The sequence below is a fragment of the Thalassophryne amazonica genome, chromosome 5 (genome assembly GCF_902500255.1).
Source record: "Thalassophryne amazonica chromosome 5, fThaAma1.1, whole genome shotgun sequence".
NCBI classification, from domain to species: Eukaryota; Metazoa; Chordata; class Actinopteri; order Batrachoidiformes; family Batrachoididae; genus Thalassophryne; species Thalassophryne amazonica.
Genome location: NC_047107.1, coordinates 71,642,749 through 71,655,157, shown reverse-complemented (window position 1 = coordinate 71,655,157; position 12,409 = coordinate 71,642,749). Strand labels below are relative to the sequence as shown.

Genomic DNA, 12,409 nt, shown 5'->3' with positions numbered 1-12,409 from the left:
TCAATCTTTTTAAATAAGCATAATAATTTAACTGCCTGAAAAAATTTTTTTCAGTATGCTGCATAATGGCCACGTTCAGACTGCCAGCGCAAATCAGTTGTTTAGCATACCCAGATTGTATCCAGACAGATGTTTTTGGTATGCTGATGAATAAAAAAGAAAACACATGAAATATGATTTTTCCAATTCTGATTCAAGCCACATACAGATATACTTTAAATCCTGATTGCTATCAGATTTCTACGGATGTGTCTCTGTCAGTATGGCCTTGCTCTGCCCCTCAAAGATAGCAGTTAGGTATTCTTCAATTAAACAAGCCCGGGGGGGGGGCAAGAAATGCACGTGTAGCAGTAACCCAACAGCAGCATGCACACACACACACACACACAGTATATATATATATATATATATATATATATATATATATATATATATATATATATATACACACACACACACACACACACACACACACACTTATGAACTCATTCCCGAAGATTATTACCCGTATCAGTCATAGTGGGTTTTGCTGCAGCGTATGAACTGCAGAGTGCCACAGACAGCAAGCATTCATGTTGCTGTTTCCATGTGTAACTACATTACTATAGCAACCGATGTGGATATGAGTTAAATGTGGATAGACACATAGGCACACAAATCAGATCTGATGACTTGTTATGTCTAATGTGGACAGTCAATCATTGGGATCAGATATACAATAAATCTGGACTGAACTGGCAGTCTGAAAAAGCTTATGACTCCAGAATCAATGGGGTACTAATCTGTGGGTTTGTGAACAACCAGCTCTTCTTTAATATCTTGCATTCATTTTCATTGTAAATTCGACTGACCCTCAATTCTGGAGGTCATTAAAGGTGATTGTTTTTTGGTTTACTGAGGCAGATTCAGATGGTACCACACACACACACAGCCAGTAAAATAAGTATTTAACACGTCACCATTTTTCTCAGTAAATATATTTCTAAAGATGCTATTGACATAAAATTTTCACCAGATGTCAGCAACAACACAAGTAATCCACATATATAAAGAAATCAAACCACAGATGTCCATGAATTAAGTTATGTGTAATAATGTGTACTGATACAGGGGAAAACTATTGAACACTTGAAGAAAGGGAGGTACAAAAAAAGCATGGAAGGTCTCTGTCCTTAAAATTGTTAACACAAATGAAAATATTTTAGTTAATTTAATCAACTTTGTTAATTTTGCTGCAGTCAATAGATGTTTGTAAAACTTACTTCAAATATTCAAATTCATATAACTTATTTCTGAGTACAAACTTCAACTTAAAACGACTGAAACAATCAGTTCCATCAACTTATTTGCTTTTACAGTGCAGTCAGCTTGAGTCACGCTGCTTCCATCATGTGAGATATTTCATACAGTATAAATACACGGCTTCATCAGTTGTGCTGCATCACCACTCCATCCTGCTGCTGACGATTAATCTGTGTAGATTCCACACCAGCACCCACCTGCAGTCTCTGACTGAAGAACAGGCAGGAGTTACTGCTGTCACTCCCCAAAGCCTGCTTGTGTAAGCCAGTCTATGCAACAAAGCTTTTGTTACCTCACGCTGTGTTCTCCTCACTTAATTCAGTTATTTCTTTGACTATGAATCTGCTAATTAATTTGACAAATAATCAATTCATCATTTTGTGTTGAACTTGCTGTGACATGTCCATCACACTTGCCAGAGCCCAAGGAAATGTCTTCATATGTCCTGTTTTGTCTCATTTGCACTGTGGTCATGTAGAATGAAGCAAAAACAGCATTTTTTTATGTTGAACAAAAGAAAATCATTAACATAATTTTTATTTCTGCTTCAAAAGAAACTGAAAAATTAAGTAAATGCCAACTGCATTACCCATGTACTGAACCAACTGGATCACCACTCTAGATTATTCAAGGACATATCGAATAAAGTATGGATGGCCTAAATTTTAATGTCAAAATTATAGGTGAGATACGTTTCTATAGACTAATGGAATGCTTTATTAGAAAGAGAAGTGTGACCATGGTAACAGAGGAAAAAAAAAAATCACCAACTACTTTGACCTGACTGTGAAGCATACAGAACAGAGAACACCACTACGGTTCTGGTGCTGTTAGATCTTAGTGCTGCATTTGATACTGTGGATCATCATATTCTACTCAATAGGCTGGAGAATCATTTTGGGATTACTGGGAGTGCCCCTGCATGGCTGACGTAATACTTGACCAGTCGTTCTCACTGTGTTTGTACAATAACACCACCTCTAACCTTAGACATGAAATTTGGGGTTCCACAGGGGTCCGTCTTAGGCCTCCTGCTTTTCTCCCTTTATACAGCACCCCTTGGGCACATATTGCGGCGTTCTGGGATTACCTTTCATTGCTATGCTGATGATACTCAGTTATACATGCCGATAACTGCTGGTAATCTCATCCACATAAAATCCTTAGAAGATTGCCTTGCATCAGTGAGAAGCTGGATGTCTAGCAATTTCCTACTTTTAAACTCTGATAAGACTGAAATGATGATTCTTGGTCCAGTGACATATCGGCATCAATTTGACCAGCTAACACTTAGCCTAGGCTCGTGTGTCATACATCACACTGACAAAGTGAGGAACCTTGGGGAAATTTTTGATCTTATGCTGTCCTTTGACCTCCACATTAGAGATATTACGAGGACTGTCTTCTTCCACCTGTGAAATATAGCGAAGATTCGTCCCATCCTGTCAATGGCTGATGCTGAGACCCTGATTCATGCGTTTGTCTCTTCTAGATTGGACTACTGCAATGTTCTATTTTCTGGTTTACAGCAGTCCAGCATTAGGGGTCTCCAATTGGTTCAAAATGCTGCTGCCAGACTTTTGACCGGATGCAGAAAGTTCAACCACATTAACACCCATTTTGGCATCTCTTCACTGGCTTCCTGTCTCTGTGAGATCGGATTTTAAGGTTCTGCTACTAGCTTAGCTGACCTAATTAAACCCTATGTACTGGCCTGGGCTCTGTGTTCTGCCATTCTCAGGGTGCAGGACTACTTTGTGTCCCTGGGGTGAATAACAAGTCTGCACGTCACAGAGCTTTCTCTTATTGTGCTCCTGTTCTGTGGAATGATCTCCCTGCATCAATAAAACAGTCAGATTCTTTCAAATCCAGACTTAAGACACACTTATTTTCCCTTTTGTATGGCTAGCATGCTGGCATAGTATGTTACTATGCTTTTTACCCTTTTGAATTCATTTTATTAGGAAACGAAGTGGGCCTCAAGTTTATCTAAAGTCTGTCTTTTAGTGAGGCTTAGGGCTAGTGGCTGGCCATCACCTTAGTATTTCTTCTGTTTTTCTTGTTGCTTAATGCTGACAAATTATGCTGTATTTGTTGTCTTTCTGATGCCTGATTGTGTTTTTTTTCTCTCTCTCTCTCGGGTGCAGCTCCATCCAGAGATGGGAGTGGTGTCTACTTCTGCAAGAATCCCATCCTGTGCACTGGCAAAATTTCCTGTATATTCATTTTGTAAATTGTTTTGTCAATTATGTCGGTAGCATGGCCCAAATAGAGGGTCACCCCTTTGATTCTGATCTGCTTGAGGTTTCTTCCTCAAATCATCAGAGGGAGTTTTTCCTTACCACTGTCGCCTGTGTGCTTGCTCTGGGGGTTGGTAAGGTTAAACCTTACTTAGCACCTTGAGGCAACTTTGTTGTGATTTGGTGCTATATAAATGAAATAAGCTGAATTAAATTGAATTGAACAGAACCTAAGTTTCTATTTGCACCAACTGAAATGAAATTACTCACTGCATGTGATGCTAGAGGACAGATTTTGCTTAAATTTGTCGGAATGTTCCATGATGCACACCCAAATATCCTCAGATCATTTTACGTTACAAACTGGATTTAATTTAGCTGCTTTGTGTGCAGTCTGATAAACATAAGTGCTTCATATCTGTCTGGGACAAACTGACTCACAGACCTCAAGTTTGTACTTGATTCATTTATACATTTTTCACGAAATTCTGTGACACACCCACTTTGATAATACTTTATTATATATGCAAATCAACTTACAGTTTTCACTTTTATTGAACTTTGTTGCAGATATACAGCAGTTCACTTTGTATGTGAGGGTCTGCTTTGTTTTAATTTTTTTTAATTAAACAGTCGGATTCCCCTGGTTTGCACCAGTTCTAAGTCAGCTGCACAGCAAATTTTGCAGAGTAAAATTCACTCTACCGGAAGTACAATGGATCCCACTCCAACAAGAGTTAAAGAAATGCTATAACTGTGTGAAATCAGCTATATTGTCTTGTCAAATAAAGCTTTTCAACTGCAAAAAGAGTCATTCACAGCATGACAGAGTTGATTTAACACTGTGATAGAGTTTATTTAACTCTATTTGGAGTGGGACCAAATGTAGTTCCGGCAGAGTTTATTCTACTCTGCAAAATTTACTGCATGGCCTGACGGAGATATAGATGCAGCCACTAAAATCAGTAAGCCACTGAATGAGGAACCGAGAAGGAGAAAAGGAAGTGACTGGTACGCACATCCACCACGGTATAAATAAAACAGCCTCTTGTTTGAATATAATGTTTGATCTCATCCTGAGTGCGCTATCTGGAGGTGCGGCTACTCATTATGTGATGATGAATATGAATGAGCAGGGCGGAGTCCTCAGCAGTGGCCTAAAACACACACTGATGAGCATATGAAAGAGATTGCCATGTTCGCAAACACCAAGACGCTGCATGAGTCCATGCATTTATTAATAATGGGAGTGGTTATGAGAGCTGCAGAGGAGCTTATGAATGCATTTATGCGCTCGGGAGAGATCTCTAAATGCATGTGGACCAGGCAGACATACATTCCTTAAATATGCTTATCAAAGGGCTGAGCGTGCACTTCACTGTGATATCAGGCATGTATTAATGCAGATATCAAAGCCTTGATTGTGCATCGACATTAGGTAAGAAGGGAGGGGGAGGAGCTGAATATTTTATATATTATGGATGGAGATGGGGTGAGGGGTGTGCTCAGCAAGCGGAACAGGTCAAAAGCTGCTTTCCTTCTTCCGTAATGCTTAAAAGGTTCACCAAGTTTGGAGGTGAACCAAAAGAAAATACAAGAGAAATAGAAAAGACAGAGATAAGAAACGGAAAAATGGGTTAAATTCCTTACATACAGACTATAATGAGCATTTAAGGTAAAAACAATAATAATAAAATGTCAGCTATAATGTATTGCATCCTTTCTGAGCTTAATGACATTAATGAAATACTTGGTCTCTCTCACTGCCAACCACACCTGTTCCTAATCCATCATCAACGCTACCATTAATCATCCAAAAGGTGGCAAGCAGGCTAATGGCATATTGCATAAGCAATGCAAACTTATTGTTGTTATTATTGTTGATTTGATGATTCAAAGGTCAACAGTTTTGTAAGATCTGTCCTCATTATATTCCCTTTTAATACAGAGAATTACATGATGACAGCATTTACTGTTTGTGTGAGTTATCATGTTAAACTGGCAGTGACGGACTCATGTATTTGTAGATATACAATATTTTCCTGACTATATGCTGCACTGGAGGATTAGTTGCATCTGTCAAAAAATTAATCATGATGGGGGCATCATATATCAGTCTTGTCAGTTTGTAAGTTTTATTTATTTTGAAACATTGTGCTACTGCTTCATGTAAACACACAGACTGACCGGACTGGGTGGACTTTTTGTTTACATGAAGTAGTACTACAATCTTCAAGCCCAGTCTTTATTTTTTATTTTTTAGTTTTGAGGGTCATCATTTCACTTATAACAAAAATGATTCATTATTTAATTATTTATTTTAATTGATAATGCAGCATTGCATTAGCAAGCAGACGTTAATGGGCTAATTAATGCTAATGTATGAGACAAAAAAAAAAAATCACTTCTCATAACCACTGAACAGATGAAAAAGTCATTAGAAGTGCCCAGATAAAGAGGCCGCTGAAATGCAGAGCTAATAAGACACAGAGTTACTACACTAAATATAAACTTTTTAAAATTAGTATTACAGAGTTAGCCTTATGTTAGCTTAGCTGTTATCCTACATGCATGTGTTCTACAAAGTGCAAACAAGTTGAATGCCAAGTAGGTGCTTCTTGTTGTCATTCAGATCAGTGTAATGCAGTAGCATTATGTTGTCATGTATGTAGATGGTGCCATCTTGTGGCTGCAAATGCTAATGCAGCATATTTTTGACAAAAAAAATGATTTGAAGTATAAAGTCAAAGGACTTTAAAAAACAAGTTAAAATATGGTATTTAATAGCTCGCTGCATTTTACATAGCTCAAATGTAGGCTTTGTAAAAGCCTGCCACAATTATTTTCGAAGCAACTGTAAAAAAAAAAGAAAAAAAAAAGAACTTAACAGCAGTTCTTGCAAAACACTGTCAAATTCTGTACTTCACAGCTTCTCTACTTCTCAGTTTGTTAATTAATATAGAAGCATTAAGGTTGCTAGAGCATCAAAACAGAAATAATGTGATTTTGCCGTGTGTGCCCTTTTGAGCAGCCTTATCTGCAGAACTAAGGCGTGCTGGCAACAAATATCGAGCAGAGCTTTGTGGAACATTGCCACTGAGATATGCCTTTTCCATTCTGAAAGCCAGCTGGCACAGGAAGAACATGTTCGTCAACCTTATCCACACAAACAAAGTGTGGATCCAATATGGCAGCCACTTGCATCTGTGGCGAGCAAAGCCTATATGTGTACAGCTGAGAAAGAGCGAGACAAAAAGGTTTACATGATGCAGATGGCTGCAGAACTGAGAGGTGTCTGATTTAGTTGTGCAACTACACACAAGTGAGTGATACGTTTATTAGCCGCTGAGAGCTAGGGTGTGTGTGTGTGTGCGTGTGTGTGAGAGAGTGAGTGAGTGAGAGAGAGAGAGAACCCTACGTGAGTGTGTGTTTGCAGGGTAGCCCCCTGGTCCAGAGAGGGGAGACAAAAAGAGAACATCAAAAACATGTGCGGCTGAGAGCTCAAAGAAAATTCAATGTCTGACACACACACACACACACACACACACACACACACACACACACACACACACACACACACACACACACACTAGCCTGTTGTAAAAACAGCTACACTGTCTTCTGCATTTTCTACACCCCACAGAAAGAGTAAAAGATTTTTTTCCTCAATTCCAAACATGTGAAATATTTGAAACTAAATAGTGATAAAAGACCTGTCCTTGTTATCCTAAACCAAAAGCCTGTTGTGTTTCTCTTACTTTCGACCGACACGCTCACTCTCTTGCCTTCTAACCTCATTTCATCTGCCCCTCCCTTCTTCCATCCACATTCCCACAGCTCTTTCTCTCTTGCTCTGACAGATGGGTAGGTAATGAGTTTCGCCTTTCCCTGTCCAATTGCCTGGGCACCAAAAACTGCCCCCCACGCCAAAAATGCCCTTTTAATTTAGCCAAGCGCTGAGTACAGGGATATTACTGTTTAGACACATGCCTGCGCACACGCACTTCCCATGACTCCTCGTTGGGTGGGTATGAAGCCTTCAATGTCTCATGTGCTAGCTATTAAAGAGGCTGGTTTCCCCCTCACCCAGTCCTTCCGGCTCCCCTCCCCGACTGGTGCTCAGGGCTCTTTCTGTGTGCATGTTGAAGAGGCCAGGGTTGGCTTTCAAAGTAACCATGGCGGCCATTTTTAGAAAAAGGCCTCTGTGAGGTTGCCCCAGAAACCCCTTCTGACCGCCCTGGTGAAATCACACTTGGCTCAAAGCGCTGTGTAGCAGAGAAAGAATGGTGTGCAAAAAAGTGGGCAAGAATGAGCGAATGTGTGTGTGTGTATATATATATATATATATATATATATATATATATATATATATATACACACACACACACACACACACACACACACACACACACACACACACACACACACACACACACACACACACACACACACATGTTCAAGTCCCACAAAGCTCTGTGGACCACCCACATGCTTTAGGGGCACCCACATCAAAGGTTCTCCCACCCAAACAGCCCCTCGCTATATTGCTCTCTCTCATTTGGAAATTGTGCTGATAAGCCCGCATGCGCTCTCTTGACCAGTAAGGACTACTTCTGTCTACTCAAAAAGAGGCCCTACAAGCATGCTCTGACAAAAGAATGTAGCCTTTATAGTCTTGATACAAATTGAATTTAACCATTGTGTAAACATGCTATGAGTAGACAAAGTAGGAAGTTGAGGTGGGCAGTACACCGGTGTCTAATAGTGCATTCCATTTACACTCAGGGGTTAGAATTTCCCAATTGCTACCCCCCACCCACCCAGAATCCCCCTTGAAATCAGAATTCCAACTCTTCAACTCGTACAACCCCCACATAGTCTGGGTTCAAAATCCAACATGGCTGCTACCAGCAGCAACAGTGGTGAAAGCTGTACTTGTTAATGTTGTTGGGTGTGTGCTCTATTTAATAAATCATGCACACAGTACTGTGTAACTGTGCCCTGTCGACATGTTGCTGCAATATTTTTATGCGTGAAATAGCACCTAAAGTGTGGTTTGTTAACTGGTCCTGCTACTATTAGCTAACCTGGTAGCTATTCACCTTATTCAGGAAGTCAGGGTGGGCGGCTCCATTTTGTCAAGCAACTTCCGGTTTGCTACTGTGTCAGTGATTAGCTACTTAGGAACACAGTACGTTAGAAGCGTCCAAACGTGATCAACATAAATTGTTCAGTTCGTGAGTGCCACAACAACTGGAAGAAGAGAAAACTATCACTTTCAGAATGATGTTTTGAACATGGAAAGGAGAGATCTGAGCGCTGTGGACGAGCATTTAACTTGTTCCCTCCTCCATTGAAAGATGAGGATCTCCGGTGCTGGCTAAAGGCGCTGAATTTGAAAAATCCACCCAAATGTCCCTATGGCTGTTCTTTAAATTTTGTGAAGAAAAAAGCCCCCACACCACTGGATCTTTACCCAGAGAAATGATTGGACTACAACGCTCCATTGAAGAAGCCATGGCGGATGCTAGTGAGATAAACGGGTAAACTGTGTTTGTAGCGTTAGCTGCTATCTAATTTACTTATTTTCTAGCATTTGATACAACCAAGCACTACATGAAATAACACCATACTTATACTGACGTTACGTAATCTTGGCATTATGGTGGTACTACTTGTCGGGTAGTATTTTAACTTGATTGTGCTTTTATACAAAGCTAAGGAGCAAAGGAGCAAAGCTTAGCAAAGCTAAGCAAAGGAGTTAAAAATAATCAAGGGCCACTTTTTCTTGTCATCTTCCCACTCTGTTATGACCCGTGGGTGAGCCAGTCGATCCCTTTGAGCTTTTCTAAAAGGTTTTTGTTTCTACCCATGTAATATCTTCCATTGTTCGATATTGAAAACACCGCTCACTGGAAGTCCTAAGACAAAATGGAAATGCCTCTGTTGTAAAAGTGGGCAGGGCTGAATAAGGTGAATAGCTAACAACAGTGACGGTCTACATCATGTTACAAACTGAGCAGTAAATTAAAACACTAATATAACTTCTGTGCCATCTGTCCTCTTATGTAAGGAAAACATTTACCCCAGGTGTGATGACTTTCATGTTTACAACTTACTACATCTGAAGAAAATGCAGTAAAATGCAACAATAGTGTGAGTGTGAGAGTGTGCCACGATATGGATGCACAACAAATAAGAATCAAGCCAATGAGAGCCTCCGCCAGACCAGAAATATTTTTTGTGATGCCAATAAAAAATATCACCAAGAAAATAGCAAAAATAAACAAACATATACAGTACATACGAGGTATGTGATAAAAAAAGCGGTCCTTTTTATTTTTTTCAAAAAATAAATGATTCATATGTTTTTACGTCAGACAAGCTTGAACCCTCGTGCGCATGCGTGAGTTTTGTCATGCCTGTCGGTGACGTCATTCGCCTGTGGGCAGGCTTTGAGTGAGGTGTGGACTCCCCCTCCCGTCGGAATCTCTTTGTCTGAGAAGCTGCAGGGAGACGGCACGCGTTGCTTTATCAAGTTTTTTCAGGACCAGTGAGGGATATCCGTGTGGACACTATTCGAGAAATTCAGCTGGTTTTCGGTGTAAAGTTTAACGGCTGATGAGAGATTGTGGAGTTTCTTTCGCTTTAAGCACAGCCCACAAAGCGGATCGGCGCGGCGTGGTCGGAGGTGGTGTCCGTCTGGCTGTTTCGAGCTGAAAACATCCTAATTTAAAGCTCTGTTCACCCAGGACGTCGTCAGAGAACAGAGAAGTTTCAGAAGAAGCTGGCATACCCGGACATTCCACTGTTAAAGGAGATTTTGTAATGAAAGAACGTGTGGACGAATTTGCCGAGTCGGATCCGTGACGACGTGGCAAATCCGTCTGCGCCGCGACATGAAAAACACCTCCGTGTTGAAAACCATTTGTAAAATTTAGGCGGCTTTTGATGGCTTTCAACAAGTGAGTATCTGAGAAATTGTTTAACAGCTGGGCATGTTCCAATTTGTCCGTTAAGGTTTCCAACGGAGGTGTTTTTCCTGTGGCGACTCCCCGCGGTCGGGTCCGGCCCGACATGCGAATCTGCCCGCACGTTCTTTCATTACAAAATCTCCTTTAACAGTGGAATGTCTGGATAAACTCCTGATCCCGAATTCTTCTGTAAGTTCTCTGTTATCTCACGACGTCTTGGGTCCACAGAACCTGAAATTAGGAAGTTTTCAGCTTGAAACAGCGAGACGACGCCGCCTCGGAGCGCAGATCGCCGTCAGGCGCCGTGGGCCGTCCTTACGGCGACAGTAAAACTCCAAAATCTCTCATCAGCCGTTAAAATTTTCACCGAAAACCAGCTGAATTTATCGAATGGTGTCCACTCAGTTGTGCCTTACAGGTTTTGAAAAAATTTTGATCAAACAAAGCAGCAGTCTCTGAGCCATTCCTAAACAATGAAAAAAAACAACGAGAGGGTGGGCCACTCTTCACTCAAAGACTGCCCACAGGCGAATGACGTAACCGACAGGTGTGAAAAAACTCTCGCATGTCCACGAGGGTTCAAGCATGTCTGATGTAATCACACGTGATTCAAATCCATATAGTTTTTGAAAAAAATAATAAGGTCCGTTACTTTTCTCACAGACCTCGTATATCTTACTCTCAATTCATTTGGAAAATCAATAATCGCTTTGGTGCATCTGCAGCTTGGATCAGAACTGCAGTGCTGAGGCTATGCTGACTAAAGAGCCTGTCACGCCGTGCACGCTGCATGATCATTCTGCCGCATTCGCGCGCTTTTTTTTGCAGAAGTGAACATGGCAACAACGCGTCTGGACGTGCAAAGGGGTCGAAGATTTCTATGGCACTATCTGGCTTTTGGATGGTCTGTTGTACAACCTCGACAATTGCCATCATGAGTTTGCAACAGGAAAAGGTGAAACACTCAGTTTGTGAGTCATAACCACAAGATTAGGAACAAAAAGCAGAAGAATTATTGACAGACATCATCACCCTGCTGGAGGGAGTTTTTTTTTTTTTTTCATCGACTGTTCAGAGTGAGGCCGGGCGATGCTGAAGCAGCTGGGCGGAACTGAATTTGTCTGGGGTGAGTAAGTAACCTGAAAATAAAACGTGACGTTAGTGCACCACTGAAGTTTTATCTGCTAATGTTAGCTTAGCCTTTAGCTGCCGAATCAATCACTCAGTCGAGCTGAGTGAACATTTTATATTTGTAAATTGAACAATTTTTTTTACCAAATAAATCAGTACAATAGTTTTTTAATTGTTACTGCTGTGACTACAAGAAAAGTCTCAACTTCAAATAACATTTTTTTTTTAACTATCAGACCGTAAAGAAAATAGCACAGCACTGTTTCGTGTTTCTTTATATTTTAAGAAATATATTTTTTGCTTGTCCCACATCAGGAACATTTCAACATTTGCTGTGCAAAGAACCTTGTAGACGTGCTTCAAAAACCTCCAGTGATGAAGCTGAACACCAAAACCTGACATCCAAAAGGTAGAAGAGAACATCTCTGCTTTTCAAAATGTGAAAAAAGTGTCTCCAAAGCATCTCCAAAAAAAAGAGGCTGAAGCTGCGGAGACCTTCATCCAGTTCAATGTCCTGAGAGTCCAGCTCACCTGTCGTCTCTGAAAACTCACACCTGGTGTTATGCTTCTAAATAAAACAAAGGCTCTTTAAAGAGCAATTATTTTATTATGTGACTCAGCGGTTTCCTTTTATATTTTAAAATTAAATGAAGTCAAAGGTTAGTCAAAAAGACATTTGCACAGGTAGAAGCCTCGCTTCTATTCTGCACAATTTCAAAGCATTCACAATCACTAGAATAGTGAAATTCATCCAGGGTTTTC

General features: G+C 40.5%; 1 protein-coding gene across 2 annotated transcripts in view; it reads right to left on the bottom strand.

Moving 5' to 3' along the window:
• LOC117510699 (zinc finger SWIM domain-containing protein 6-like) overlaps nt 1-12,409 on the bottom strand; it is a 131,488-nt gene that overhangs the window by 60,099 nt on the left and 58,980 nt on the right. The window lies entirely within an intron of this gene.